At 31.8% G+C, this 6,007-nt stretch overlaps 2 non-coding genes across 2 annotated transcripts; both read left to right on the top strand.

The window, feature by feature from the left end:
- The first annotated feature begins 1,140 nt into the window (after positions 1-1,140).
- On the top strand, positions 1,141-1,214 carry TRNAI-AAU (transfer RNA isoleucine (anticodon AAU)). The gene has a single exon. It is a non-coding gene; the product is annotated as a tRNA-Ile (tRNA).
- Positions 1,215-2,002: 788 nt separating this feature from the next.
- TRNAI-AAU (transfer RNA isoleucine (anticodon AAU)) lies at positions 2,003-2,076 on the top strand. Its single transcript has one exon. It is a non-coding gene; the product is annotated as a tRNA-Ile (tRNA).
- Positions 2,077-6,007: the final 3,931 nt, after the last annotated feature.

Below are 6,007 nucleotides of genomic sequence, written 5' to 3'. Positions count from 1 at the left end.
TGATTAAATGAATCAATTGCATATAGGTGATGAATTGTTATTTATTGCTAAAACACATGGAAAAAACATTAATGGTTCTAAGTTCTAGCACTAAGTATGACAATCTCTTTTGTATTGTAATTTTTTTAAAGTCATATTAGTTTATTCATGTTGATATTATATATTTATAACTTCATGGTAAACCTCTGAAATTAAGCTTTCCAAATCTCCCGGGTTAACTATCATTAGCACTTCTTCATATGCTGGACTTCCAGCAATTCATGCAAAACGGCCTGTTACCTCAGATGGTTAGAGCGTGGTGCTAATAACGCCAAGATCACAGGTTCGATCCCTGTACAGGCCAAGTTCAATTGTTTGTAAAAAGATAAATTTTTCTTGTGTCTCATTTTTGACTGTTTATCACCTTGGATCAAACGGAGCTTGAAGGATTGGATGAATATATTTCATATAGTTGTAGAATTTATTATTATTCTGAAAGCTCCTGGAATATCTATTAATGGTTCTAAGTTCTAACTCCAAGTAACTAAATCTCTTCTTTATTGCAATTCATTGAGGTCATTTTTGTTTTGTCTTGTTGATGAAATATAAAGATAGTATGAATGTAAACAGCTGAATATAAGCTTTCCAACCATCCCGGGTTAACAATCAGTAGCACTTCATCATCTGCTATTTCTTCAATAGTATGCTATATATTTAGTGAGCCTATTAGTTTAGTCTTTAGAGCAAAAAGTTAAAAATGTTAAAAATGCCAAGGACATATTTTCATCAGTCTCCAAGCCAATACTTGATGCTCCTTTAATGTTGAAAATAGATGTATTTTCTTCTGTATCATGTGTATCTCTATATTTCCTTTTAGGGGAAGCTGATAGAATGATTAAATGAATCAATTGCATATAGGTGATGAATTGTTATTTATTGCTAAAACACATGGAAAAAACATTAATGGTTCTAAGTTTTAACACTAAGTATGAACATCTCTTTTGTATTGTAATTTTTTTTAAGTCATATTAGTTTCTTCATGTTGATATTATATATTTATAACTTCATGGTAAACCTCTGAAATTAAGCTTTCCAAATCTCCCGGGTTAACTATCATTAGCACTTCTTCAGATGCTGGACTTCCAGGAAATTGTGCAAAACGGCCTGTTAGCTCAGATGGTTAGAGCGTGGTGCTAATAACGCCAAGGTCACAGGTTCGATCCCTGTACAGGCCAAGTTTAATTGTTTGAAAAAAGATTCATTTTTCTTGTGTCTCATTTTTGACTGTTTATCACCTTGGATCAAACACTGCTTGAAAGATTGGATAAATACATTTAATATAGTTGTAGAATTATTATTATTCTGAAAGCTCCTGGAATATCTATTAATAGTTCTAAGTTCTAACGCCAAGTAACTTAATCTCTTATTTATTGCAATTTATTGAGGTCATTTTTGTTTTGTCTTGTTGATGAAATATAAAGATAGTATGAATGTAAACAGCTGAATATAAGCTTTCCAACTATCCCGGGTTAACAATCGGTAGCACTTCATCATCTGCTATTTCTTCAATAGTATGCTATATATTTAGTGAGCCTATTAGTTTAGTCTTTAGAGCAAAAAGTTAAAAATGCCAAGGACATATTTTCAATCAGTCTCCAAGCCAATACTTGATGCTCCTTTAATGTTGAAAATAGATGTATTTTCTTCTGTATCATGTGTATCTCTATATTTCCTTTGAGGGGAAGCTGATAGAATGATTAAATGAATCAATTGCATATAGGTGATGAATTGTTATTTATTGCTAAAACACATGGAAAAAACATTAAAGGTTCTAAGTTTTAACACTAAGTATGAACATCTCTTTTGTATTGTAATTTTTTTTAAGTCATATTAGTTTCTTCATGTTGATATTATATATTTATAACTTCATGGTAAACCTCTGAAATTAAGCTTTCCAAATCTCCCGGGTTAACTATCATTAGCACTTCTTCAGATGCTGGACTTCCAGGAAATTGTGCAAAACGGCCTGTTAGCTCAGATGGTTAGAGCGTGGTGCTAATAACGCCAAGGTCACAGGTTCGATCCCTGTACAGGCCAAGTTTAATTGTTTGAAAAAAGATTCATTTTTCTTGTGTCTCATTTTTGACTGTTTATCACCTTGGATCAAACACTGCTTGAAAGATTGATAAATACATTTGATATAGTTGTAGAATTAATTATTATTCTGAAAGCTCCTGGAATATCTATTAATAGTTCTAAGTCCTAACGCCAAGTAACTTAATCTCTTATTTATTGCAATTTATTGAGGTCATTTTTGTTTTGTCTTGTTGATGAAATATAAAGATAGTATGAATGTAAACAGCTGAATATAAGCTTTCCAACTATCCCGGGTTAACAATCGGTAGCACTTCATCATCTGCTATTTCTTCAATAGTATGCTATATATTTAGTGAGCCTATTAGTTTAGTCTTTAGAGCAAAAAGTTAAAAATGCCAAGGACATATTTTCAATCAGTCTCCAAGCCAATACTTGATGCTCCTTTAATGTTGAAAATAGATGTATTTTCTTCTGTATCATGTGTATCTCTATATTTCCTTTGAGGGGAAGCTGATAGAATGATTAAATGAATCAATTGCATATAGGTGATGAATTGTTATTTATTGCTAAAACACATGGAAAAAACATTAATGGTTCTAAGTTCTAACACTAAGTATGAACATCTCTTTTGTATTGTAATTTTTTTAAAGTCATATTAGTTTCTTCATGTTGATATTATATATTTATAACTTCATGGTAAACCTCTGAAATTAAGCTTTCCAAATCTGCCGGGTTAACTATCATTAGCACTTCTTCATATGCTGGACTTCCAGGAGTTTATGCAAAATGGCCTGTTAGCTCAGATGGTTAGAGCGTGGTGCTAATAACGCCAAGGTCACAGGTTCGATCCCTATACAGGCCAAGTTTAATTGTTTGAAAAAAGATTAATTTTTTCTTGCGTCTCATTCTTGACTGTTTATTACCTTGGATCAAACGCTGCTTGAAGGATTGGATAATTACATTTGATATAGTTGTAGAATTAATTATTATTCTGAAAGCTCCTGGAATATCTATTAATGGTTCTAAGTTCTAACGCCAAGTAACTTAATCTCTTATTTAGTGTAATTTATTGAGGTCATTTTTGTTTTGTCTTGTTCATGAAATATAAAGATAGTATGAATGTAAACAGCTGAATATAAGCTTTCCAATTATCCCGGGTTAACAATCAGTAGCACTTCATCATCTGCTATTTCTTCAATAGTATGCTATATATTTAGTGAGCCTATTAGTTTAGTCTTTAGAGCATGAAGGTAAAAATGCCAGGGACATACTTTCAATCAGTCTCCAAGCCAATACTTGATGCTCCTTTAATGTTGAAAATAGATGTATTTTCTTCTGTATCATGTGTATCTCTATATTTCCTTTGAGGGGGAGCTGATAGAATGATTAAATTAATCAATTGCATATAGGTGATGAATTGTTATTTATTGCTAAAACACATGGAAAAAACATTAATGGTTCTAAGTTCTAACACTAAGTATGAACATCTCTTTTGTATTGTAATTATTTTTTAAATCATATTAGTTTCTTCATGTTGATATTATATATTTATAACTTCATGGTAAACCTCTGAAATTAAGCTTTCCAAATCTCCCGGGTTAACTATCATTAGTACTTCTTCATATGCTGGACTTCCAGGAAATTGTGCAAAACGGCCTGTTAGCTCAGATGGTTAGAGAGTGGTGCTAATAACGCCAAGGTCACAGGTTCGATCCCTGTACAGGCCAAGTTTAACTGTTTGAAAAAAGATAAATTTTTCTTGTGTCTCATTTTTGACTGTTTATCACCTTGGATCAAACACTGCTTGAAGGATTGGATAAATACATTTGATATAGTTGTAGAATTAATTATTATTCTGAAAGCTCCTGGAATATCTATTAATGGTTCTAAGTTCTAACGCCAAGTAACTTAAACTCTTATTTATTGCAATTTATTGAGGTCATTTTTGTTTTGTCTTGTTGATGAAATATAAATATAGTATGAATGTAAACAGCTGAATATAAGCTTTCCAACTATCCCGGGTTAACAATCAATAGCACTTCATCATCTGCTATTTCTTCAATGGTATGCTATATATTTATTGAGCCTATTAGTTTAGTCTTTAGAGCATAAAGTTAAAAATGCCAAGGACATACTTTCAATCAATCTCCTAGCCAATACTTGATGCTCCTTTAATGTTGAAAATAGATGTATTTTCTTCTGTATCATGTGTATCTCTATATTTCCTTTGAGGGGAAGCTGATAGAATGATTAAATGAATCAATTGCATATAGGTGATGAATTGTTATTTATTGCTAAAACACATGGAAAAAACATTAATGGTTCTAAGTTCTAACACTAAGTATGAACATCTCTTTTGTATTGTAATTTTTTTAAAGTCATATAAGTTTCTTCATGTTGATATTATATATTTATAACTTCATGGTAAACCTCTGAAATTAAGCTTTCCAAATCTCCCGGGTTAACTATCATTAGCACTTCTTCATATGCTGGACTTCCAGGAAATTGTGCATAACGGCTTGTTAGCTCAGATGGTTAGAGCGTGGTGCTAATAATGCCAAGGTCAGAGGTTCGATCCCTGTACAGGCCAAGTTTAATTGTTTGAAAAAAGATTAATTTTTCTTGTGTCTCATTTTTGACTGTTCATCACCTTGGATCAAACACTGCTTGAAGGATTGGATGAATACATTTGATATAGTTGTAGAATTAATTATTATTCTGAAAGCTCCTGGAATATCTATTAATGGTTCTAAGTTCTAACGCCAAGTAACTTAATCTCTTATTTATTGCAATTTATTGAGGTCATTTTTGTTTTGTCTTGTTGATGAAATATAAAGATAGTATGAATGTAAACAGCTGAATATAAGCTTTCCAATTATCCCGGGTTAACAATCAGTAGCACTTCATCATCTGCTATTTCTTCAATAGTATGCTATATATTTAGTGAGCCTATTAGTTTAGTCTTTAGAGCATGAAGGTAAAAATGCCAAGGACATACTTTCAATCAGTCTCCAAGCCAATACTTGATGCTCCTTTAATGTTGAAAATAGATGTATTTTCTTCTGTGTCATGTGTATGTCTATATTTCCTTTGAGGGGAAGCTGATAGAACGATTAGTTGAATCAATTGCATATAGGTGATGAATTGTTATTTATTGCTAAAACACATGGAAAAAACATTAATGGTTCTAAGTTCTAACACTAAGTATGAAAATCTCTTTTGTATTGTAATTTTTTTAAAGTCATATTAGTTTCTTCATGTTGATATTATATATTTATAATTTCATGGTAAACCTCTGAAATTAAGCTTTCCAAATCTCCCGGGTTAACTATCATTAGCACTTCTTCACATGCTGGACTTCCAGGAATTGTGCAAAATGGCTTGTTAGCTCAGATGGTTAGAGCGTGGTGCTAATAACGCCAAGGTCACAGGTTCGATCCCTGTACAGGCCCAGTATAATTGTTTGAAAAAAGAGTAATTTTTCTTGTGTCTCATTGTTGACTGTTTATCACCTTGGATCAAACACTGCTTGAAGGATTGGATGAATACATTTGATATAGTTGTAGAATTAATTATTATTCTGAAAGCTCCTGGAATATCTATTAATGGTTCTAAGTTCTAACTCCAAGTAACTAAATCTCTTATTTATTGCAATTCATTGAGGTCATTTTTGTTTTGTCTTGTTGATGAAATATAAAGATAGTATGAATGTAAACAGCTGAATATAAGCTTTCCAACTATCCCGGGTTAACAATCAGTAGCACTTCATCATCTGCTATTTCTTCAATAGTATGCTATATATTTAGTGAGCCTATTAGTTTAGTCTTTAGAGCAAAAAGTTAAAAATGCCAAGGACATATTTTCATCAGTCTCCAAGCCAATACTTGATGCTCCTTTAATGTTGAAAATAGATGTATTTTCTTCTGTATCA

This window comes from Lissotriton vulgaris, chromosome 12 (genome assembly GCF_964263255.1).
Source record: "Lissotriton vulgaris chromosome 12, aLisVul1.2, whole genome shotgun sequence".
Taxonomy (NCBI): Eukaryota; Metazoa; Chordata; class Amphibia; order Caudata; family Salamandridae; genus Lissotriton; species Lissotriton vulgaris.
The sequence above is the reverse complement of the archived record's forward strand: the minus strand, read 5'-3'. Positions and strand labels throughout refer to the sequence as shown.